General features: G+C 36.8%; 2 long non-coding RNA genes across 2 annotated transcripts; both read left to right on the forward strand.

Annotated features, from left to right (window-relative positions):
• Positions 1–10,892: 10,892 nt before the first annotated feature.
• On the forward strand, positions 10,893–12,652 carry LOC122278327. Its single transcript, XR_006229329.1, has 2 exons — positions 10,893–11,032; positions 12,376–12,652. It is a non-coding gene; the product is annotated as an uncharacterized LOC122278327 (long non-coding RNA).
• A 2,692-nt stretch (positions 12,653–15,344) lies between these two features.
• On the forward strand, positions 15,345–16,305 carry LOC122278946. Its single transcript, XR_006229396.1, has 2 exons — positions 15,345–15,694; positions 16,002–16,305. It is a non-coding gene; the product is annotated as an uncharacterized LOC122278946 (long non-coding RNA).
• Positions 16,306–26,670: the final 10,365 nt, after the last annotated feature.

Raw genomic sequence — 26,670 nt, forward strand, 5'->3', positions numbered from 1 at the left:
TGGTGCTCAGGCGAGGCCATGGTGGCTGCAGGTGGTGACTCTAAGGCCGTGTGAAGGAAATGAATTGAGGAAACCCATTCAGGTTGGCCATGCACGAGGGAGGTAGAGGGCGGCGTGGGGGCTAAGATTGGTGGGGTGGGTCTCCGGTGTGAGGGGAAGCGGTTGAGGTGGGCGGTGACGCCACCGGGTGGTGCACGACGGGGCTGGGTTGGTTGAAAGGGCGCACAAGGAAGAAAAGGGAAGGGGGGTCACACGCAGGACGGGAAACAGGGGAGTAAAAAAAAAGAAAGAAGAAAAAGAGAAAAGGGAAAGGAAAAAAGAGGAAAAAGAAAAAGGAATGGAAAGAAATGAGGTCCATCTTTGTTAACTCGGGGCTCAAAACTGATCCAACGAAAAGAATTTCAAGATGGCAAGCTAAATAAAATAATTTAAATGCAGCCACTAAATAAAATAAAATAATAAAATCTAACAATAAAATAATAAAATAATTCAAAATAAAGAGGAATTTAAATGATGACCAATATTTAATAACAACACATTAAATTAAATTTCACAGAAGTTGCAAAATAATACAACGTAAATCATCTAAAATTTAAAACAAGAAATCTCATAATCTTAATAAATAAAATAATTATTTAATTAAAATACACATACATACGAGTTATCACAAGAGATCTGACCGGACCGGTTATGGTCCATTCGATAGTTTGGAGCCGATTCAGGATGGACAGATGAGTGAGAGAGAGAAAGAGATGGGATGGATAGATGCAAGAGAGGAGAGATATGCAGCCAGATCAAACAAAGGCTGACTGAGGGAGAGGCGAGATCGAGGATAGTTCTAAGAGATGAGAGAGAGAGACATCAATGGACTAAGTAAGGGTTGAGAGGAAAACGGATAAGTGAGGAAGAAGGGGAGTGGGAGGGTCCGGAGGTAGGGCGTTTGGGTCCCAAAATGATGCTTTTTGGTTTATTTATTTTTTTCTAATTTCATGGTGATAAAACGAAGCCATTTGACCTACTTAAGTTAAACATGGTTGTTTTATATAAGAATAATATATATATATATATATATATATATATATATATATATATATATCGGTCGGTTCACTAGTTTGGTTCAAGCTGGATTCGAACCAGTTGGTTTCCCCCAATTTGAATTGCTAACCGACCGGTTCTCCACCGATTTTGACCAATTCCTAAATCTGGCAATCTATTCAATCGATATTAACCAATTCCATTGGTTCTTGTTCACTCAGTTAATTAACCCCAACTCAATCGATAATTAAATTAAAGTGCCACTTTAACAATATTTTAAATCTTTGTTCTTATATGTCTTGGGCTGTTTATGGTCAACGCTATATTTGTTGACATCTTAGGTTTTTTTTTTTTTTTTTTTTTTTTTTTTTTTTTTTTTTTTTTTTTTTTAACAGGAATGATGTGCAACTAACTTCTATGATTCACTATATGCACTTTTTAAATAAACATATATAAGAATTATTATTCACATATTTGTGCAGGTGCAATACCGAGTCAAATTGGAAATCTACAAAAATTAGAGCTATTTGCTATTAACTCAAACTATTTTGCTGGACTGATTCCGTATGAGATCTTCAATATCTCAACTTTACAAAATATTTGGATGGAATTAAATAATCTCTCAGGTCACCTTCCATCAAATATGGGCCATTTTCTTCCAAATCTTCAGGTCTTTACTCTTGGTGGGAATGAACTGAGCGGAACGATTCCCAACTCTATTGTTAATGCGTCACAGCTCTTTATTCTAGATTTGAGTCATAACTCATTCTCTGGCTCAATTCCAACAACGATCGGTAATTTAAGGCTTATCCAAAAGCTGAGCCTCGCATCAAATAAGTTTACATTTCAGTCTCCAGAACTTAGGAGCATTTTCTCTTCTTTGTCAAGCTGCAAATATCTCATATTATTAACTTTGTCCAAAAATTAGTTGAATGACATCCTTCCCAATTCCGTTGGGAACATCTCAACCTCTCTTCAAAGATTTCAATTATATGACTGCAATATTAAGGGCAACATTCCAGAAGAGATTGGCAATTTAGGTAGCTTGATTGATTTGAGCCTATTCCACAATGAACTAGGAGGACCTGTTCCAACAACAATTGGAAGATTGCACAAGCTCCAAGGTTTGTTTCTTTATGGTAATAGACTAAAAGGTTCAATCCCATATACGCTCTACCATTTAGGAAGCTTGAATACACTAAGGTTAAGTGGTAATGAGCTTTATGGACACATTCTTGCATGCATAGATAACATGACTTCATTAAGAAATCTTGACTTGGGTTTCAACCAATTAACTTCTTCAATTCCTTTGAGCTTGTGGAGGCTTACAGATCTCTTGTTGGTTGATTTATCATCAACTTCTCTTAATGGCCCTCTATCTTTAGATATTGGGAATATGATTGTCTTGAGAATATTAGATTTGTCAAAAAACCAAATAACAGGTCATATCCCAGTTACAATTGGTGGGCTAAAAAGTATTGCCAATCCTCTTTGGCAATTAATCAACTAGATGGCTCAATTCATACAACTGTTAGTGAATTGGTAAGCTTAGAGCTTTTAGATCTTTCCTACAATAACTTGTATGGAGAGATTCCCAAGTTCTTAGAAAAACTCTCATTCTTGAAACATCTAAATTTGTCATTTAATAAGCTACAAGGAGAAATTCCTTCTAGAGGACAGTTTGTACACTTCCCAGCTACATCATTCATCTCAAACAATGGACTTTGTAGTGAGGCTCAAATGCAAGTCCCCCCATGTAAAGGAAAAAAGGCCATAGGAATGCGGATACTGAAATATGTTTCAATTGCAGTGGGGTTAATGGTACTTGGAGTGTTGGCTCTTCTTTTAAATTGCCTTCCTAGTGCAGAATGTGTTCAACTTGAGTATAATGGGAGTCCAAGGTTGAGTACAAATTAAAACCAAAAGAAAGAACCAAAACCAAGTGAAACCCATTGTGCAAAGGGTTCCCTTGACTTAGGTTACTTGAAAATTACTCTTTCATCAAATATGAAAATAAATTGTTAAAATCGAAAAAGAGATGATTAATCACACCAGAAAATGAAAAGAAACAAAGAAAATCCAGATTGAGAGCAAAATCCTCTCTGAGTGATTTTTTTGAGCTCTACCAGAAAAATCCACCATCCCCTTCTCGCGCCCCACTGCTCTCCTTTTAGCCTCTCCTCCCTCATCCTATCCAATGATTCTGTTGCACTCTCTCTCCAGGTTGTTACTCCCTCCAATTCCATGTGGTTCTCTAAGGTGTGGAGTCTGCAATGTAGAGTAACAAGGGTTAGGGCACTCGAGAGGGTTCTGTTTTCCCATTTTTTCTAAGTGTCGGGTGAGAGTTAAGTGGCAGAGTGAATATTTCACATTCATTTCTTCCCATTTTGACCCTGTGATGCTTCTTCTGCAATGTAGGATATGAATGTGCATATGTGACTTTTTAAGACCAAAAAACCTTAGTTTTCATGTTCAATTTTCATATTATTTCCACTCAATCAAGTGTGTCTTGTATTTTTCTCAATAAGACGCCATAAGAGGAACGCTAAATTGTCACATGACACAAATTCAATGCCTTTAGCAACATGGATGAGAATTTCACATCAAGAACTTACTCGAGCAATAAAAGGGTTCAGTGCAAACAACTTAATTGGAGAATGAAGTTTTGGGTTTGTTTACAAAGGAACACTCTTAGAAGGTACAACTGTCGCTATAAAAGTTTTAAATTTGCAAGTGGAGGGGGATTCAAAAGCTTTCACATAACATGTGAGGTATTATGCAATATTCGTCACTAGAATCTTGTCAAGATCATTACCACTTGTTGTAACATGGACTTCAAAGCCTTGGTATTAGAATACATGCCTAATGGGAACCTAGATATGTGGTTGTGCTCTAAAAACCGTTGCTTGAATATGTTACAAAGGCTAAATATAATGATTGATGTGGAACAGAAGTAGAATACCTTCATCTTGGTTACGCAATGCCTATTGTTCATTGTGATCTGAAGCCTACCAATGTCTTATTAGATGAAGATATGGTTCGACATGTCGCTGATTTTGGCATCGCCAAACTCCTTGGTGATGGAGTTTCTCTAACACAAACAATGACTCTTGCTACAATTGGATATATGGCACCAGGTGAGGTTAAGTTCCATGTTTACCATTCTAGTATTCTCATATAAACACATAATATTGTTATCTTTTGGTAATGTATTGACCCTTTTCATTTAAGTACCATATATTTATATTTTCTCATGATAAGTTGTAATATATGTATAGAGTATGGATCTGAAGGACTTGTTTCTACAAGGGGAGATGTGTATAGTTATGGCATTTTATTGATGGAAACTTTTACAAAAAAAGAAGCCCATAGATGATATGTTTACCGGAAAATTGAGTTTGGTACAAGAATCGTTAGCCCTTTCTGTACTTGAAGTTGTTGACGCCAATTTGTTAAGAAACGAAAATGATTATGTTGCAATGGAGGAGTGTTTGCTATCCACCATGGGATTGGCTTTGCGTTGTTGTACCGACTTGCCTAAACAAAGGATTGGTATAGAAAATGTTGTAGCTACACTCAACAAGATCAAATTGAGGTTTCTCAAAGATATTAGTGGACACTAATCATGTGAGAGAATAAGGTTAGTTTACAGCTCTCGATTTCATGTTTATTGCTTTCCATTTGGTAATATTTACAGTAAATTGGGTTATCCTAAAATGAGACTTTTTTTATGGTAATTAGTTTGTCATGGGACTTACTAGCTAATAGAAGGTAGAAGTTTACATATGTTGCAGGCGATGATTGGAGTTAATATCATTAGCATCCAACGGGCTTTGAAATCATATTCAAATCAATGGATGCTAGCAAAATCATTGTTTCTGTAGACATGCTTGGTACAAATTAAGTAAAGGTGAGGGTGTTTTCAACTATGAGTGGCTCTATAGCCAGCCACACATGGGGATCCCCGACTGGGATCCTAACAGTGCATATTTTTATTTTTTTCTTTTTTTTCATGCATTTTTTAAATATTTTTAAATATTTAAAAAAATTTACAACATTATAAAAATACTTCCTTAATCACTAATTAAAAAAACAAAAACCACTCTCGGGATCCCAGTTTGTGGCTTTAGCATTTCTGTTTCTATGTATATATGAAATATTATATTTTTCTGTACATGCAGTTACTTGAAAATAAGTACACAGCAGCATGAATTCTTGCCATTTTGTACCCCAGTATCTTCAAAATCATTGATTAAAAAAAAAAAAAAAAAACTTCAAAGTCATCATTATTATATCATGCAGAAAAGCAGTCAAAGGAAGCCATTACTCTGCTAGATTTATGTCTACTATACAAGAATTTGATCAAATGGTGGAGAATCTCAACCTAAGCTTTCTTTTATTCACTGGAAAAAAAAATTAAAATACTTATGCGAATGTCAATGATGTTATTTATGCAGGTTAGTTGCCTTTTCTCTATTTCTCAAAAGAATTAAATGTGTTGGACAATTCTTCAGCGGGCCTTTAGCATAATGTGTTGGCCATCATGATTTGGCGGTCGAATCACTTAATGTAATGGGTATGCTCTATTAATTAGATGGGACCATATTAATGGACTGCAGATTTAAAGAGATTATATCAATGAAATAAAATCGAATGTGTGTGTATATCTATAGTGCAATATTTGGGAACGGAATTTACATTGACCCACTCTCCTTTATGTTGCACCTGATGACCAGAGATCCCATTATGTATGAGGAGGGGTCAAGAGGCCATGATCAGAATGAGAAGGCATGCCCATTGCTACTTCTGGCTCTGGACATGGCGGATACAAGTTTGTAGCCAGGATCTTTAAACCTGATTCCAAATTCATGGCCTTTTCCAGCAAGTCTCTAGCTAGTTTTCAGGTTCTTTTGCCATAATCAGGCCAATGAGATCTTTTTCTATGGCAACAAATACAAGAGTCAATTGAAATTAAATTGACATAGTTCCACTGATATGGAAACTAGAAAGCATATTATCCAAATATCAATCAGTTTAGTAGTCAAGAACAAAAGAAGCAGCATAATTAACTACGCACAGAATCACATGGAGACTAGAAGTCCATCGATTTTGTCACAAGTTTACGACTGGGATAGTAGGATTCAACGTTATCAACATATTCAGGTCAAATTGTCACAAAAAAAGTTGCTAAAGAGTAAAGAGAACGAGAAATCAGGTAAGGCCAACAAACAAAACAGAGTTTGAAAAAGTTGCAACTCCATTCATATTGAACATGGAATAAATTTCTTCTCATCTGTCGAATAGTTTTACATCCTCATCTTTCTTCCATCTCTTTTTCATTGCGATGCAAGCTCTGTTAAAATGCATAGTGATGATCAATCAGTAAATCCCTATCATTTACAGAATGGAGATTTGACTAGTTCTGTCTTAGTTACTCTCAAGTCCTAACGGGGGATAATTACCACACATGGTATAGATCCATGTAAATATCTTTGAAGGCCAAGGACAAGATGGGGTTTAACGCCCATTGATTTTGGCTAACAAATAAAGCTCTAGGACTTTGGAGTGTAATTGTGTTTTTTTGTGATGATCAAAGCCCCACCAAAATTTCATAAGGATTCTATCAATTTTCCTAGAGATATTCATAGGGATCAAAGTAGCTTTTACTTACCATGAATACCACAACCACAAGCACAAATAAAAATAATCATAAAAAAATGTCATGATCATGATGTAGATCTTTAATTCTTGATTATTCTCACATTTTTGCAATGACCATTTTAGTTGCTTAGAGGCTGAGCCATTTAGAAATATTCCGTCGTCATTGATTTTCAAAATTAGAAAAATAAAAAGTCGAAAAAACAAATTATCCAATGTTAATAACTAGAAAAAATAAGAAATAAGTGCTACAAGTTCAAAAAAAAAAAAAAGAGGTACAAAAAAAATTGTAAAAATAAATTGACAAACTAAACGGAATTTAATGTGATATGTTTGATCTAATTTATAATTAAAATACATTTACAATTTGACGTATCCCATCAAATCATATAAGTTTGTGAGATGTTGATTCAGTAATTTCAAACAGCACCTCAGAGTTTACATTTGGAACTCAACCAAGCACTTATTGTAAACTTGAGATCTTTGTTTAGTATTTTCAAAAAGCCATATTTCTCAAGTTTGACTCATCTCATGTTATCAATTTTGAGGATAATCTAACCATTTATTTTGATAATAATATGTTGTGTGAAGGGTTCCTCATCAGGCTATATGCATGTGTGGTACGGTTATACTTTATTATTGGAGTATAGTGGGTTATTTTTTGTTGGTGTCCTAAACTTTATTAGGAATTACAAATACTTTCATTATTTTCTTTGAGATTTTATTGCTATTTTTTATGATTTTGTTTATAAATTTTTCTAGTAACCTCACTCTGAGTGTCACTTGAGCTCTGTCCCGGGATCTTATCAAATTGTCTCTTGAACCCTTAAATTAGCTCAATTTGTCTCCATAAATACATGGATCCATAATCACCATAAATACATGGATCCATAATCAAGTCATGACCAACAATTCAGCCTTCAAGAATGCTTACAACTGCTGCCATGGTAGATTGAAAAGCCGGTGATGGATTAGATTTGGTGTGCTATATAGAAATAGAGAAGAAAATGGAAGAAAGACACAAACTATGCTATTTGATTTCAATGGAAACTGAGTTCATCCATTTCATATTGTGTCATTACCAAGGGCTCCTTTCTAACCAAAAAGAATAGAAGTACATAAGGAATGCCTAGCACTTTGAATAACTTAATCAGAACTAAGTCAGTGTTATTTTATTTCAATGGAGTTGGAATTAATGTGTAGACTGAAACTCTTACGCTATTAGTTTCAACCATTAGAACAAGGAGAAGAGATCTTCTAACTTACCCAATTGAGAAGGCAAACAAAATGATCATTGGGTTGATAATTTATATCGTTCTTCCAGGCAACAAATTCCAATGCAACGATACCAGAAGTATATAATCTCGTTATATGTTAAATTCCCATATAATGTATATTCTAGCGCCATGTATCCTCTTCACAGAAAGCAGAACATTCCTTTTTGTAACTATTATTTTAAAAGTTTGAGCTGTTACAAAATGCAGATAACTCCCATTTGGATTGCAAGATCTTTCTATCTCAACACCACAAACACAAATACTTTTCAATTTTAAAATCTCAACTTTGTCCCCTCTTCAATCACGAATCTTTTTCTTTCTTTGGAAAAACTGGGTCTCCAGAATCTCACAAAGCTTTACGACAGTTGTCACAAAAACTTCAGCTACTGGCTTGGCTCAATTCTATCAATCACGAATAAAATTGAATTCTTCCAGTAGACAATGGTAGCCCATCTATAAAGAAAGAAAAAGAATTGAGACGATATTATGACTTTGCCATTATAAAAAAGAGAAAGAAAAGGCAATCATCCTCTTTTTAATAATTATGATTTTCTTTTTCAGGAGCTCCAAATAAAAATGGTCTTCTTGGTGGGCCTTCGTTAGATCGGCCCATATATGAAATTGAGAGTGTTAGATAGGTTGTTGGGTTGTTTCTTCTTCATCATTGGCAGCAAGCATGTCCGTATTGGAATGGTTTCTCGGTTGCTAAGTTAGTTTTCCCTGGCCCATATATTATTTCATACCCGTAGCCCAACAACTTTGAGACTCATTTCAAGGAAAAACTCATTTTGGGCCAACATTACCCCCCCAACGCCATTGTCTGATGCATCAGGTTTGGCAGGCCTGATACAGAAGTAGTTGTCAAGGTATTTTTATTAAGATAAATGTTTTGGTGATAAATAGATTTCATCAAAATAAATCAATAAATTAATATAATTTAATGTGATATATAGTTAAAAATCTCACCAATCCAATTACTCATACATATACTTCTGTTTTAATTTCTAAACCTGCCCACGTACTAGGCCTGTGCATAAATGGCTTGGTCCTGATCCATCCAAATTATTCAACTTGCCCAACCCATCAAAGATGGGTTCATTGGGTCAACAATTAGATATCATATTTAGTTAGATGCCAGCCCATCGAACCCTTGTAAATCGATAATTTCCTCTGCTCGTGTAAGTTGGGTCGCCATCACGATTCACTTCCGTTGTTGCTCCCCTAGTCCAGGTTACTCTCTCTTACTTTTTGTTTCTCTTTGGCTTGTCTCCATTGTCGCCGTTCTTCTTCTTGCTATTGTTTGTCTTTCTTGCATTGATGGTGAAGCCTAGTTGCTGGGCCCTCTTCTTCCGGGTTGGGTTGACCCAGAATGGCTTCTAGGCTCCCCCATCAACGCCTTCCCTATAATCTCCTTATACTGTTTGAAACTTCCTAGAACTAGTATTTTTCCTTCAGATACCTCTGCACAAAAGACCAAACCCTTTTCAACATAGAGAATGAGACATTCCTTTGAATTCTACACAAAAGCTGTCAAGAAAACAGTAAGTTCTAGTCTACCAAACTAGTCAGCAATTTAGAAGCAACTTAATAATGAATAGTGTAGGTCAGATTTTAAATTAAATCGCATGTCATTGGCCCCCTAGTACCCCCACACAGATCAAAAGTTACAATCCATATCAGAGGTAGCTGAATAGCAGGACCCACTGGAATAGAGAAAAACACTAACTTTAGGTATTGCTTACGGGTTATGCCATGTTAAGCTCAACATCTGAAAACCCAGCTTTTTGACAAATTTTGCTAATTAATGTTGGATTAGCTGCTTAATTAAAATGTTCACAACTGTTTCTTTCAGCTTGATTCTAATTGGAAATGGGGTCTTAGAATGGTGAAATTTTTAATTGAACATAGTGATCATATTATATAGTGCAGGCTGGTGAAGAAAAAGAGAGCTGATGGTACTCATCAACTTGTTAAAAAGTCCGTTTTATTAAAGCTCTTCCTAATATTGATAGTGATTGGCCTAAGGTCGTGGCCAATTAATTACCTGTGCATCTTCTTTAATGTGCCTCAAGTACTGAATTGTTTTCCATTTGTTTTGTATTATCTGTTTGTCTTTCATCACAGAAATAAATAGCTAATGGACATTGATGGTGCACCTTGAGTGGGTCCAAACAAAGAAAAGATTGCTCTGCCCAACAAAATCAGATTGGGGTTGATTAATGAACAATTCATAACCTTACAGTCCTCTCACATTTGGACATGTATAGTGGCCGTGTATATTTGCATTATCTCCAATTATCACCTGCTTTTACAGTGTTAGACATTTATTACACATTTATTATTTTTTGTGATCTGTTTAACTTGATACGACCTGTATTGCATGCAAATCTTGGCTAAATTTTTGCATTCAGAGAACGCTGAAGTGATCTTTGACATGGTAACTTCTAAGGATGTTCTTTAGGAATTGGTGAAAGCCTCTTTAAAATTTTGTCCCAATTTAACAGTTTTAAATGTGAGAGAAATGGACATATAAAATAATTTTTACAATATTTATTTCTACTCTTATAAATATTTTGGTCGCTAACGTTAAATGTGTAATAAATGTAGTGGCTGTATTAGGTGGACTAGTGAATGTCAAAAAAAAAACCTTAACAAGACCCGACCCGGGTTGCTAGCCTACGCGGTAAGTCCTCTCCATCCACATCCCTATCTTACCCAATCCTCGCAGCGACCACCTTCACCACACACAATTGCCACTGCAGAGCCCTCATTCCCTTTGCTGCACCGCTCACCACGCAACCGTACCTCAGCCCCTCCCACGCCGCCTACCCTCGATTTTGTTGATCTGCTGCAAGCCGCCGCCTCTCGTCTCTTGTAGTGCCTCACGACGGCTAAATCTCCGTCCGTGTATGTTATCTCTCTTTGTTTAATCTCTCATCTCTCTGTTGTTTGTAGCCACCGCGACCAGTAGAGGACAACGGGGCCAACCGTATAGCCTTACGCCACCAAACCACCTGCTGCATGCAGCACCACCACCTGGCCCCATCGTCACTGTCGTACCGGTGAGATGCTCTTTTTACCAATATTCTTCTTGTCCAAACGACTAATCCGAATTGTTGATAAAATAGATGGTTTTGAAATTTCGCAGAGTTTATTGTGCTGTTGTTGGGTTGATGGTAGTGTTTGAGCGAGGGTCAATTGATGTACTGGAGATCGGTTTTGGTTTGAGTGAGAGTAAGCGTATTTGGAGAGAGAGGGAGAATAAGTTATGTGGGGTTATGCACCTTGGGTGTAGTGGTATTGGAAAGGGAATTTGGACGTGTATCATGTATGCCTCTAGTAGTGGGCAGTGGCCGAGCCACATTGGGGTAGGGGGCCATGCCCCCCTCTCCCCCCCCCCCCCCAAAAAGAAATTTGAAAAAATATATATATATGTTAATTTTTTAATTTAATAAAATAATATTAATTTATCATGTGTTGGTTAATTTTTTTAATTTAATAAAATAATATTAATTTATCATGTGTTGGCCCCCCTCTAAATATTATTTTGGCCTCTCCATAAAATTTAATCTAATATAAAAATGAAATAAATAAAACACATCTCATATAAAATAAAATACATATTTTTATTATAAATAAAATTTAAAAAAAAATTATAACTATGACTAGGAGCATTTCTAGGTTCTTTCCATTTTCTAAAGAATTTCAATCGACTTATGGCAATATGCCAGAATGCTTTTTGCAGACTATATTTCCTTTTCACACGGCATAACACCATACTTTCATATCTCATCCTTCACATTTTGTTTTCTCAATTTTCCAACATCAAAATACATTTCGTCCTTCAAATTTTATTTTCTTCATTTTTCAACATCAAAATGAAGAAGAAAGGAAGCAGAAGATTTTACCTGATCTGCTGCTCGACTGTGAGGTGCGATGCGGCGATTGGCAACAGACCATTTCTAGTTTCTAGGACCAAAAATTTTCTCGCCTCCTCACATCAACACATGATCGCATCTCTCTCAGGCTCTCTCTCTCACAAGTTTGCAAGAATCGCAACCTCTCTCGGTCGCTCTCATTCTCGGCGTCTCGCTTTATCGCATTTTCACGCTAAAAAAGTTAGGCCTTTTTATTTTTGAAGCTTCCGGAATCTAGATTGATGAGAATCTCAAGAGATAGTCAAATAATCAAAATGGAAGTCTAAAGTTGGCCCCTTTTGTTTGTCTCGACATGCTTTTTTCTAATTTATTTTTTTTCTTTTCTAATCCTTGACAGTGGTTACTCACGTCTGTAACAAATTTCAGAATATTATTTAATTATTTATTTAATATATTAATACTTTTATTTATTTAGTAGATTAATAATTTTTTTCTATATAGTAAACTAACATTTTATTTTTTAGTAGATTAGTAGACGTATTTGATAGCCCCTGTCAGACTGCCAGTTCTCTCTGCACGATCCCACGGAGCACCATTTCCTTAGACCTTACTCCTTTATCTGTATGCTGATATGTCTTTTTTCTTTATAAAAATTTTATATTGGTATTAATCATATTATATATATATATATATTACATATATTAATTGTGTATGGTTGTATATACTGATTTAAGTTGTTGTTTTTATAGCATTATGTGTATTAATAAATTGTTTGATTTTCAATTTTAGATTGTTTGATTTTAATTTGAGACCTTATTATTAGAATATCTATAAAGTTTATCTAAGTTTCTAACTTTATTTTATATGTTTCAATTTGATTTTAAATTTAAGTTCATGAATGATGTCTAAATTAAAAACTATCGACTCATTCTTTAAAAGAAAAGAAATTGATCTTCCAGAAAATTCTTCTAAACTTCCAAGGATTGAACCTGAGGAAAATCTTGATCTTAAATTTTCAATTTTGGAATATGAAAGAATTCATTTTACATCATCAATACTTAATTCTAAAAAGATTGATATATCTTCTCTACAACAAGATCCGGGATTACATCCTCCTATTTGGGAGTATCTAGTCAATATGTATGATGAAATAAGAAGAGCTTATTTAAAAATGGGCCCATATCAAATAAGTCTCTCAAAATATCCATTTTCTGGTTCTGAAAAGCATCCTTGTCCCTTTTAAGCTTCATGGTTTGTACAATTTGGATCTTGGTTAGAGTATTCTCCATCAAAGGATGCCGCATATTGTTTACCTTGTTATCTTTTTACAATGAAAGCATCTCAACGTTCTGGATGGGATGTATTTACTGTCATGGGATTTAGAAATTGGAAGAAGATTAATAATGGAAAAAATTGTGCCTTTTTTAATCATATTGGGGAGGATTCTTGTTCTTGTCATAATAATGCTATGAAATCTTGTGAGGATTTATCAAAACAATCACAGCATATTGATAAAGTAATGAATGCATAAAGCTCTGAATAAATTCTGAACAATCGACTCCACGTAAAAACATCTATTGATGTTGTTCGATGGCTTGTATTTCAAGGATGTGCCTTTAGAGGTCATGATGAGACCCTTGATTCAAACAATTGAGGTAATTTCTTGGAGATACTTAAGCTCTTGGCTTCCTATAATGATAAGGTTGGAAAACTTGTTTTGGAAAATGCTCCTAAATTTTCAAAGTATATTTCACCCCAAATTTAAAAAAAGATTTTAGTAGTTCTTGCAAAGAAAGTAAGAAATAAAATTCATGAAGATGTTGGGGATTCTCGATTTTATATTATTGTTAATGAGGCACGAGATGAGTCTAAGAGGAAGCAAATGACTATAATATTGAGATTTGTTGATGTTGATGGTTTTATATAAGAACGATATTTTGATCTTGTACATGTTAAAGATACATCGGCATTGATTCTAAAGAATGAAATATCTGCAGCTCTTTCTCGTCATTGTCTTGATATTCAAAATATTTGTGTGCAAGGATATGATGGTACTAGTAATATGCATGGTGAATGGAACGGATTGCAAGCATTATTTCTTAAAGATTGCTCATATGCATACTATGTTCATTATTTTGCTCACCGATTACAGTTACCATTAGTTGTTGCATCTAGAGAGGTGATTTATGTTCATGAGTTTTTTTCAAATCTAAACTTTATTATCAATGTGGTGGGCACTTTATGTAAACGTCATGATGAATTGCAAGCTGCTCAAGCAACACATATTGCACATATGATAGCCATTGATGAACTTGAAAGTGGAAAATGAGCTAACCAAATTGGCACTATCAAACAAGCTGGTGATTCTCGTTGGGTTCTCATTTTTCTTCTATTTACAGTCTACTGCGAATATTTGAAACTACTTGCTCGGTGCTTGAAACCATAATAAAAGAATAATAATTTACTCTCAACACGGGAATGCAAATGTTGCTTACAAAATGATTACCTCATTCTAATTCATATTTATTTACATTTAATGAAAGAAATCATGGGTATTACTGATGTTTTTTGTTAAGTTTTGCAACAAAAATCTCAAGATATTTTGAATGTCATGAATATGGCTTCTACTACAAAATGACTTATTCAAAAGTTGAGAAATGAAGGTTGGGAAAATCTGATTGAGAATATTGTCTCTTTTTCTAAGAAATTTGATATTGACATCCTAGAATTGAGCTCTCGTTATATACAAGGTCGTGGTCGTCATCAACGAGATCACATTATGATAGAACATTATTTTCATTTTAAAATATTTAATACTGCTATAGATTTTCAAATGCAAGAGCTTGACAATAGGTTTGGTAAAGGAACGACAAAGCTTTTAACCCTTAGATCAGCTTTGGATCCAAAGGATGGGTATAAATTCTTTAATATTGGTGATATATGTTGTCTTACAGAAGAGTATTATCCTCTTGATTTTTCTGAGAATGAGGAAATCAATTTAAGATTTCAATTGAAACATTTTGAAGTTGATGCGCTTAACAATCCAAAGTTTCAAGATTTGAGATCCATTGCAGATTTATGTCGAAAATTGGTAGAGATAGAGAAATAAAAAATATACTATCTATTGATAGATTGATTCGTCTAATTTTGACTCTTCCAGTGTCTACAACAACCAGTGAATGAGCATTTTCAGCTATGAAGATTGTTAAAACAAGGCTTCGCAACAAGATTGAAGATGAATGCTTAGCAAATAATTTAGTTGTCTATACTGAAGGAGAAATAGCTAATAATTTTGATTTAGATTCAATACTTGATAATTTTGCTTGTTTAAAAGAACACAAGTTACAATTTTAGACACTAGGTTTTTTTTTATTTAATATATTTGTATGAATGTCTTCATATTATTTCAATGATATATTGTTTTTGACATATCAAATACTTTTTTAATATATAAGTTGTATTAAATGTATTTTATTTTTATTATAAATCTTCATATTAGATTATTATATATCATAAAAAAATTGTATAAAAGTATAACAAAAAATATGTTATATATATTGTTCTAATTTTGTTTGGCCCTCCTAGAGTAAATTCCTGGCTCCGCCACTGGTAGTGGGAAATTTATGATTGATATTTGTAGTGCTGGGATTATTTGCAATTGGTTAAAGGAGTGATTTTGGCTCTTTTTGAGCTATGGGTCGGGTTTTAGAATTTTGTTAGATATGTTGATTTTGTACTGATATGAGCCATTAACATGGAGTGATATTTTTCTGGATTAGGTTATGAAACTGCTATTGTTCAGGTTTAAGGTGTAATTGGATTGGTTTTGTATACTGCAAAAGTTAGGTAAGCAGTGCTCTTATTTAAGATTTTGTCTAAAATTGATTGAGGTTGATTTTGTGAAAAACATGCATATTTTGTGAAACACATGCATATTTTGTTATGAAAACAGTCTCAATTATTTTCTATACGAGTCTCAATATCTTAACTTTGAAATCTGACATTTTATCATAACACGTATAGACAGGAGCAGTTTTTGTACATTGTTTCTCTACTGCATAAAATATGAATATTGAATCTAAAATTTTTATTTGATTTATATGGTAATATATGTTCAGTATGATATTCTGCTATTGATTGTATCTGACTGTAGGTCTGAAATATTGAAGATTTATTTACATTGAAGGGGCTGGGATTGACACTGTGTATATTGATTTCGTCGACTAGTTTGTGTTGGCAATTTCCACCCAAGAGTTCGATAAAATTCCCAATAAAGAACAGAAAGCAAAACAAACGAAACCATGGGCAAGCAAGAAGGGGGGATACCCTCACCGAGGGTATCAAAAGTTATGATTTTGTTATTCTTCAGTAGAAGAATGCTCCCAAGAGGATACCGTGTAAGGGAGAGTTAGGGATGCATACATTGTAAATTTGTAATTTAGGGATGTTTTCTATCAGTCTATAGTTTGGACTCGTCCCATGTTCAATCACGAATCACTCCTGGTTCATTTCCTCGGCTTGGATCCTTGTTTGTGTCATTGTTAAACTGTGCTAAATGTTGCTTTAGCCATCTCGATCTTGGTATTAGGGTGTGGAATCATAATATATACAATCAAGGTAGAACTCATACCACAAACGTGCTTGTGAAGGAGAGGGTGTCTTTTCTCAATATAAAGCCACTAGCAGGATCACTGCTAGCCGATCCCTTCCCTCACCTCAGGGGTCCCTTGCCATGGACCCATATCCACCTCAGGGGATCCTTGCTAGTAGAGACCTTGCACCCAATCGGCACATCGTTTGGCTCTCGCTACTAATCAAGATAGAACTCATCCTACAAAAGCATTTGTTAAGGCCTTCTCGATATAATGCCACTAGCAGGATTGCTACTAATCGATGTGGGACAATCCCATATATATATACATATAAACACCTCTGTTTGTGATTTGAGGGAAATGAAGATCTTAACTCTACAAAGCCAAACGATAGTTGCTCAGCCTAGGAGTACGGAAAGTTTACATTTTAGTAGATCACATACTTGTTGAAATTTCTGTTTGACATTGAAGTCCATCTCGGTAACACTAGCACATCTTCCAATTTACTGAGTCTAGTTCAAACAACCGATTGCAAATCCTTGGGCCATTACCCTGTTTCCTATCCCATCAGAGAGAATTTTAGACGAAATAGAGGGATAAATTTGCTTGGCGCATTTAAAGATTAGTAAAAGATCGCTCAAGTTCCTCCGGACTCTGGTGTTAATTTGTTCTTGAAATAGACAAGCATGAGCATCGCAGACAATTCATTTACAGATTTGAGGGATTGTAAAAATCGTTGTTAAAAAGACGACACTGAGGAGGAAGAGAGAGGAAAAGATAATGGTATTTGTTGGGATTTAGATGAGATTGAAGCTATTTCATCGCTTTTCCGAGGAAGAGTACCTTAAAATCTTGGACAGTTGAATAGACAAATGACGTCCGCTGACCCTTCCTCTTCCCTATAAGCTTCAGCCTTTACTTCCTGCGCCAAAGAAGCATGTTAAACCAGCTCCTCCATTGGCAATTTCTACGGGTGCATCTCTATCAAATCAAGCGTGCAAAACCCAGTTGTGCTTATTGGTATATCCAAAGAGATCAAGGGCCCTTGTTCAGAGGAAGGCGTGTCTTGTAATTCTCAACAAGCGGGCTAGATTTAAGAAAGGGATTTATTATTAGTAATTTAAGTACATGCATTTTTCTTTCTTTTTTCCATCATTATTGTTTTTTCTTTGCTGACTATGTTGATTTCCTTTCCCAATATCTATCTGGGTGTTCTCTGTTGCACTGGGCATCTAAGGAAGACAGACATTAGAAACGTTATTGATTTCTTTCAAGTTTTACTTGTTTGGGAAGGGGTCTATAATCTACAGAATTATTTGATATGCCTAGATAGGCCTTCACCATTAAACAAACACATCGACCAAGTGGCTTACATTCGTAACTCTTTCATGTCAATGAACAATACACGAGCCAGCTTTTATTTTGGCGTTGGCTTTTAGTTGCTCTTTATCTCTCTATCTATGACTTCGGCCCCCGATTCTAGTAACTAACAGTTTTTTCCTTCCAAGTGTTCTTGTCAAGAAACATCTCAAAGAAGCTCACTTCCCCACTTGCTTTTACAGTTAATGCAGCAGAGCTCCTAGTGCCATAAGGTCCCTGTACGTGCCTAGATAGGCCTTCACCATTAAACAAACACATCGACCAAGTGGCTTACATTCGTAACTCTTTCATGTCAATGAACAATACATGAGCCAGCTCTTATTTTGGAGTTGGCTTTCAGTTGCTCTTTATCTCTCTATCTATGACCTCGCCCCCGATTCTAGTAACTAACAGTTTTTTCCTTCCAAGTGTTCTTGTCAAGAAACATCTCAAAGAAGCTCCCTTCCCCACTTGCTTTTACAGTTATTGCAGCAGAGTTCCTAGTGCCATAAGGTCCCTGTACGTGCATCAGAAGAAGGATGGATGACACAACTCAGAAACTTGTATGGTTGTAGGTGGTGTATATATAATAGGTTATAACTTATATATACCAGTGGGGTGTCAAACTTCAACGAATATGGAGCTCAAGTTGAACTCCCAATCGAGGGAACAAACATGAGGTAATTTGCTTCATCCGCTTTAACTGTGTCTCTCATTAGCATCTTAAGCATATCTTTCACAGGTACCTCTCCCTTACCATATTTACACAGTTGTTCTTTAAAACTCAACCCTAAGCGCTGAGCCTACAGAAATGAATAAGTGGTAATTTAAGATGATATATATCATAGCAGAATTCTTGAGTTTTAACTCTAAACACAATGCAAATCTCGTATTCAAATTATATATAAGAAAGCAAAAATCAGTGGTACGTAGGGAAGAATCCTGACTATGTTGATCTAATTTGTGGCCATTCTCTAGATACAACTTGTGTTTGAGTTGGGTGTTACATAGCTATCCAATTTGAATTCTACCAGCACGTACCATTTGTTTCAACTATCATGAACCTCCAACCCATGTTTGAGGATCCCTATCATACTAACATGCCTCAATCTTGAATTGGGACCATCCTATTGATTGGTAGCTAGGATATAAGAAAACGAAATGACTCAATATTGTCTGAGATGTCAAGATGATCATTTCCACAAAGTGATCTACTAGGAAATTCTGAATTCTATTTACTGAGCTAACATTTTCACAGATGTTTGAATTCCCTTGTCCCTTACACCCCCTCCCCTCTTTCAGTGATTGGATCATGCGAGGAGAACAATTTTACATGCGATGTGGCTATTTTTAGTGGCTAGATTTTGATTATGGGTGCTTCAACCAGACAAGGAGATTGATAAATAAATTGTAATTTGATCGTGTTGATGTTTTATATATCATTTTGTGCACTCGAGGACCGTTGTTGGATGTAATGGTGTTGAAATAAAAATTTAGGTGCAACTGTGTGTTAATGATGGCTGAATGGAGATGGGTTAGTGGAATTATCAAATCAATTAGTAAGATGTTTGAGTTTGTGCAAAAGCATGATGCGATGATGGCTATCACAAACAACTTAAAATGGTGCATTTTAAATGGCTTATTGCTTGATAACAAAAGCTTTACACGAATTTTTAATTTTAATTGGTATGTTTTATTTAAGTTAACTAGTTTCCTATAAAAGAGTATATGACTTATAATGAGTTGTTTCATTTCATATTTAAGATTAAATAAATATGGCACATCGTAATTATTTCTGCACGTCGTGTAGGTATACGATCGACTAGTTAATACCAAATTACCAATAACTGAAATATCAAATCCTATTTTGAGCATGGATTTATCTTTCATTCACTTGGGTAATTGATCTAGAGTAAAATGTACCAAAGGAAAGTTAAATAAGCATATTTATGTCCAAACTGAAATGAAAAATAAATAAATAAATAAATTTAAAGATTAAAAAAAAAAAACACTCCTTTATTCATATACACTACAACAAAAAATATTTTTTGGGATGGAAATTTTCATCCCAAAATATATAGATTTCGTTTCGAAAGATTTTTTGGGACGAAACAAGGTTGTCCCAAGATCACTGTCCCAGAAGATATATTGGGACTAAAATCATAATTTCGTCCCAAAATATATCTTTTGGAACGATTTTGAAATTGTCCGTTCGATACTGTTCGAATGATGACATTTTTTGTCACGGTTAAAATTCGTTCCAGAATGGCGTTCGAATGCTTCTCAGTTACCGTTCGAACGTTAATGTATCTTTTGAATGGTTATCAAGATACGTTCAAACGATTAGTAGAATTACGTTCGAACATTACAGGAACAGATCGAACGGTAGAAGAGATCGAACGGTGCTGATCAATGTTCGAATGCTATGTTAATGACCTGCGTTTGAACGTTTTTTTGAGCATTTGGTACCGTTCGAACGGTTTGGTTATTAATGTTTGAACGGTACATTATCGTTTGAACGGCCTACCCATTAATGTTCGAATGTGACACGATCGTTCGAACGGATATTATTTTTATTAAAACCAATAATTATAAAAATACTAAATAAACATCCATAATATTTGAAAAACATAAATTAGGAACTGTTTAATTACTCATAAAAGTTTTATAATAAGTGCGAAGAAATAAATAACCATGAGACTAGCATTGTTCATACATAATTAGATAATGTCATAAGCTAGACGTAAAAAACCATCAGTTAGTTGGAGGCCTGTACTGTTGCATAAGCTGTTGCATTTGGAGTTGCATATCTCTCCTGAACTCTGCTTGTTCTTCTTCATGTTGTTTGAGGCGCATCTCCATGTCTCCTTATCTCGCCAATTGAGCGTCTAACTCTTATTGTTTTGCAACCAATTCTTCAATTCTACGATTCACATTCTCTTGCGCTATAGAGGCAGACCCGGAAGAAGAGGAAGAGGGAAAAGGGTTTACACAGCGACCCAAACCCCTCAAATATCCTGAACGTTCACCCATAACTTGTGTAAAAATCTCAACATCATTATTTGAGGAATTTTGATCTGACGCAGATTCAGCACGCAAGGCAACCATTTTATCCTACACATAAGATAAAAAGTTAATATTATCATAAATATTCAAATATATTTATTTAAAATAAATTATAATACTTACATAATTTTCACGGGCATCAGGATGACTCCACTCTCCATTACGATTAGTATGTGATGCAGCATATAATTTTGTCAGATTATAATTGGCATCTGAATCTTACTATAATAAAGATTTGTTAAGATATAAAGTTATTATGATTCATATATTCAGTTAACTATATACAAATAAAAGAATAGCAATACCAATTTCTTAAAGAGACGGTGGAAAGATCTTGAGCCTGCATGATGAGTAATCTTCAATTTTGATCTATTTGTTTTGTTTATAGAACTTCGCTCTTAAATAAGAATTTAAAATATTAGAAAACGAAATTAAAAATAGGACGACTAAAATAATTAAATTAATTATACCTTATATGAAGGATCCTCAAACATGTCATAAAGTTTTTCCCAATCAGAAGTTTGCACATCTTGAAAAGGAAATATAAGATATGCCAATATTTAACATGTATCAAACAAACAATGCAAGATATGTTAATTAAGTATTTATATTATTAAATAATTAGATAGTTGTTTTATATCTTTCAAAATATTTTATTAATTCTAACTATTTGTATTTTAATTAACATTCTAGTTAATAATTATAACTATTTGTATTTTAATTAACATTCTAGTTAAAAATTATAACTATTTGTATTGTAATTAACATTCTAGTTAATAATTATAACTATTTGTATTGTAATTAACATTCATTTTATTAATTATAATTCGAAATTTATATTTTAATTCAAATTCATTTGATTACTTTTAACTTTTAAGTATTTAAGTATTATTAAATTTAGATTATTTGTATTTTATTTAAAATTCATTTTATTAATTCAAAGATTAAGTATTTTTGTGTTATTAAAATAAAACTATTTGTGTTATTTGGAACTGGGCATCGCTTGTTAGGTGTCACGCGCGCGGTGGTACTCTGCGGTGTGGCACTGGAGCCAGGGTGTGCGGATGACCCCTAGGGGAGGTCATGGTGCACACGGTTAAAATTGGATAATGGTTTGTGAGGCCAAATGGGACTTTTGGCGTGGGCCAGATGGACTTCTGGCGAGATATTGGGCCGGATGGACTTCTGGCGAGATATTGGGCCAAATGGACTTTTGGCGGCCAAATGTGACTTTTGGCGTGTTTTTTTGGAAAGGATGTGTTTTTGGGCCAAATGGGTATTTGGCGTGTGTGGAAAACTTGTGTTTTATGGGGCTTTGTGCATTGGGCATGTATCATGCATCTTGTTTGAGTTTTATGTGTTTTTATCTGGTAGTGTTTGGGTTTTACTTACCTGCGGTACCATTTTTGGTTCCATAGCCTTTGGTGCAGAGTTAGAGGTCGATGAGGAGGAGGCTGAGCCCGAGGATGCGGCTCCGCCGGGCTGCTGATGCGGTGTTTTATATTTGTTAAAACTGTATTTGTGTTTTGTAATATTTTATCTATGTATGTTTTAAACAGCTTGTATTACGTTAAGAAAAAATTCTGGTACTTAGTTACGACTTTCGTTATCCGCTGCGTGTTTCTCTGTACACATATGTTGCCTTGCACACACTCGGCACCCATCGATGGGATGGTGACCCGGGTTGTCACCATCCGGACGTCTCAATTTTCCCGTGTTCGGGCGTGGGGGTTTGGGGGCGTCACAGGTGGTATCAGAGCGGTTTGGCTCTGGGTAAAACCACATGTCCCGTAGGTAGTACCAGAATGTTTTTAAAGTTGTGCTTTGAAAATTATGTTGAGTATAGTTGTTTTATTTGTTTTAATTGTGTGAGCTTGTTTGTTTGTTTTTATTTATTTAGTTATGTTTTGGCATGCTGGTTCCTTTTGTTTCTTGTTGTGTAGTGCTGTTTTGTTTTTGTTGGTTTTATGATGGTTTTATTTGTTTTCTTAAAGGAGGGTCAAGAGTGGTGTTGTGACAGAAATATGGGGAGACCAGGGAGACCAAGGAAAAATACTTAGGAGCCACGGGACAATACCTCCAGGGATGACTCCATAGCCGAAGCAATTCGGCAGATGACGGAGTTTATGCAACAGAGTGCGAGGTCTCAACAGGCAGGGCCTTGGCCACCACAAGGACCTTGGCCACCACAAGGGGGTCCTTGGCCACCATCAGGAGGGCCTTGTCCACCATCAGGAGGGCCTTGTCCACCATCAGGAGGGCCTTATCCACCGTCAGGAGAGCCTTGTCCGCAACAAGGAGGGTATTGGCCACAACTAGGAGGTCCCTGGCCATATCAGGGAGGGCCTTGGATGTATCCAGGAGGGTCCAGTAGCATGGTGCAAGCCGGATGCACCTATGAGCGCTTCCTGGCGCATAGGACTCCACACTTCACTGGAAATGAGGATCCACTTCAGGCTGGAAAATGGATCAAAGATCTGGAGAAGACTTTTGAGGTGTGTGGGTGCACTGAGGCACAGCAAGTACTTTACGCCAGCTATCTCTTGCAAGGTACCGCTTCTGATTGGTGGGATACCAAGAGGGTGCTGTTGGAATCTGAACTGGGATCTTTCGCTGCGGTGACCTGGCAGCGTTTCAAGAAGGAGTTCAATGACCGCTTCTTTCCTGCATCGGTAAGGAAGCAAAAGGCAAGAGAGTTCTCCAATCTGGTCCAAGGGGGCGCGACAGTGGAGCTGTACGCCCGGAGGTTCATAGAACTTGAGCGGTTTGCTCCTCACCTTGTCGCCACGGAGGAGATGCGAGCAGATCGTTTCCAGGAGGGGCTGCGTCATGACATACGCCGTATGGTGGTCAGCCATCGGATATCCACTTTTCAGGAGTTAGTGGATGTGGCCACCCTTATAGAGCTGGAAAATAATCTGAGTATGGGCTCCCCTCCAGGGCAAAAGAGGCGGAGTTTATCTGGTGAAGGAAGCAGCTCGGGTTCGCCTCAGAAGTTTGTTCAGCGGACCGGGGCTCGACCTCAAGCATCTTCAAGTGTTCGCATGGGAGGGCGTATGCCTATTTGTGGAGCTTGTAATAGAGCTCATGAGGGCGAGTGTCGGACGAGTAGCGGACCCCAGTATTATCGGTGCGGCCAAGTGGGACATATTGCTCGGGATTGCCCCGTCAGAGTTCAAGGAAGCCGTGGAGGTAGACACGGTGGTAGAACCAACCCGAGACAAGCAGTGCAAGCCCGGGTTTATGCTGTCACACCCGGAGAGGTGGATGATGAGGCACCAGCGACCCATGATGCTGGAGTAATCACAGGTATGGATTAATTTAATTTTTAAGTTGGATTTAATTTTTGGTGCATTTGGTTTCTTCGTTGTTTTTTGGATTTCATGGGTTGTGTGTTTGGTTCAGGAAGAGTCCGTTTGTATGAGTTTTATGCTTGTACTTTATTTGATTCCAGTGCTTCACGATCGTTTGTGTCTTCCACGTTTGCTCGAGTGTGTAACTTGGTCACGGAACCGTTGCCGAAGGCTATGGTAGTGGCTCTACCCGATGGTGAGATGGTGTGGTGTTCCAAGGTTGCTTTGGGATGCTCGTTAAATTTTGAGGGAAGATTCTTGGATGCTGATTTGGTGGTGTTCAAGCTGTTGGGTTTTGATATCATCCTCGGGATGGATTGGCTATACCGATATTCTGCGAGTATTAATTGCAGAAATCGGATAATTAGCTTTCAGCTTCCAGATGGTGATTGTCTGGAATTTGTGGGGAGTAGATTAAAAGAGAAACCGATAATTATATCGGCGATTCAGGCAAGATGAGAGATTGCATGGGGAGCGGATGCATTCTTGGTGCAGATGGTGTCCACGCCGTCTGAGAAGAAGTCTTTGGCAGACATTCCAGTTGTGGAAGAATTCCCCGATGTGTTTGTGGATGACTTGCCCGGACTACCTCCTGTTCGGGAGATGGAGTTTGTTATAGACTTGGAACCTGGAGAGGCTCCTGTGCATAAAGCTCCTTATCGCATGGCACCGGCTGAATTGAAAGAGTTGAAGACTCAGTTGCAAGAACTGGTAGAGAAGGGATTTATTCAGCCTAGTACGTCGCCGTGGGGTGCACCAGTTTTATTTGTTAAGAAGAAAGATGGAACCCTCCGTATGTGCATTGACTATCGAGAATTGAATAAGATGACCATCAAAAATAAATACCCTCTCCCGCGGATTGATGATTTGTTTGACCAGCTTCAAGGAGCAACCGTGTTCTCTAAGATTGATCTGAGGTCGGGATACTACCAGCTGAGAATCAGAGACCAGGATGTGCCTAAAACTGCTTTCAGGTCGAGGTATGGGCATTATGAATTTAAGGTGATGCCGTTTGGGTTAGCTAATGCCCCTGCTGCCTTCATGGATTTAATGAATAGGGTGTTTCAACCTTACCTGGATTCCTTTGTGGTAGTATTTATTGATGATATACTGATTTATTCCCGAGATGTTGAAGAGCATGTGTATCATCTTAGTCTGGTACTTGAGAGATTGAGAGAACACCAGCTATACGCCAAGCTCAGCGAGTGTGAGTTCTGGTTGGAAGAGGTTAAATTTCTTGGGCATGTAATTTCCCGGGGCGGAGTGGCAGTTGATCCTAGTAAGGTAGGAGCCATATTGTCATGGCAGCGCCCGACTACAGTGCGTGAGATCCGGAGTTTCTTGGGGCTCGCCGGTTATTACCGAAGATTTGTAGAGGGTTTTGCTCGCCTATCCGGACCTCTCACAACTTTGACTCGGAAGAATACAGAATTTGTTTGGTCAGAGAAATGTGAGAGAAGCTTCCAGGAATTGAAGAACAGGTTGACAACGGCACCAGTGTTAGCACTCCCAGAACCGCATAAGCCATTCGTAGTCTTCAGTGATGCGTCTAAGTTTGGTTTGGGTTGTGTCCTTATGCAGGAAGGACGGGTTGTAGCCTATGCATCTCGTCAGCTAAAGGACCATGAAAAGAATTATCCAACGCATGATCTAGAATTGGCTGCGATTGTTTTTGCCCTTAAGATCTGGCGGCATTTCTTGTATGGGGAAGCTTGCGAGGTATTTACTGATCATAAGAGCTTGAAGCATTTGTTTTCCCAGAAAAATCTGAATATGAGGCAAAGGCGTTGGCTGGAGCTAATCAGTGACTATCAGTGTGAGATCAAGTACCACCCGGGGAAGGCTAATATAGTTGCTAATGCTTTGAGCCGGAAGTCTCATTTGGAAGATGAAGCCGAGTCGTCAGAATTGGAATCGTTGCTTTGTGGGATGAGAAGGCTCCTTATAGAGAGTTCGCAGCAAGTGGAGATTTTATCTTCAGTTCTTGATATTCGGGTAACTGATTTTGAAGAATTGAAGACTCTCCAAAGAAAGGATCTGAAGCTGCTGATCATCAGAAAAAGAGTCAGAAAATCTCGAGCACCGTTGCATTATAGCATGGACAATGATGGGATACTTCGGTTCCGAGATCGCAGAGTGGTCCCCAAGGACTCTGAATTCAAAGAGCGGATCATGGCGGAAGCTCATGCGGCCCCTTATTCAGTTCATCCCGGCAGTACAAAGATGTATTGGGACCTGAAGAAAAATTTCTGGTGGGATGGAATGAAGAAGGACATTGCCTTATATGTTGAGAAATGCCACACATGCCGACAGGTAAAGGCCGAGCATCAGAGACCTGCAGGCATGCTCCAACCCCTCCCTATTCCTGAGTGGAAATGGGATGATATCACGATGGACTTCGTGGTGGGTTTGCCGAGAACGCCTAGTGGGAAGAATTCTGTTTGGGTGATTG

Source organism: Carya illinoinensis, chromosome 10 (assembly GCF_018687715.1).
Source record: "Carya illinoinensis cultivar Pawnee chromosome 10, C.illinoinensisPawnee_v1, whole genome shotgun sequence".
Taxonomy (NCBI): domain Eukaryota; kingdom Viridiplantae; phylum Streptophyta; class Magnoliopsida; order Fagales; family Juglandaceae; genus Carya; species Carya illinoinensis.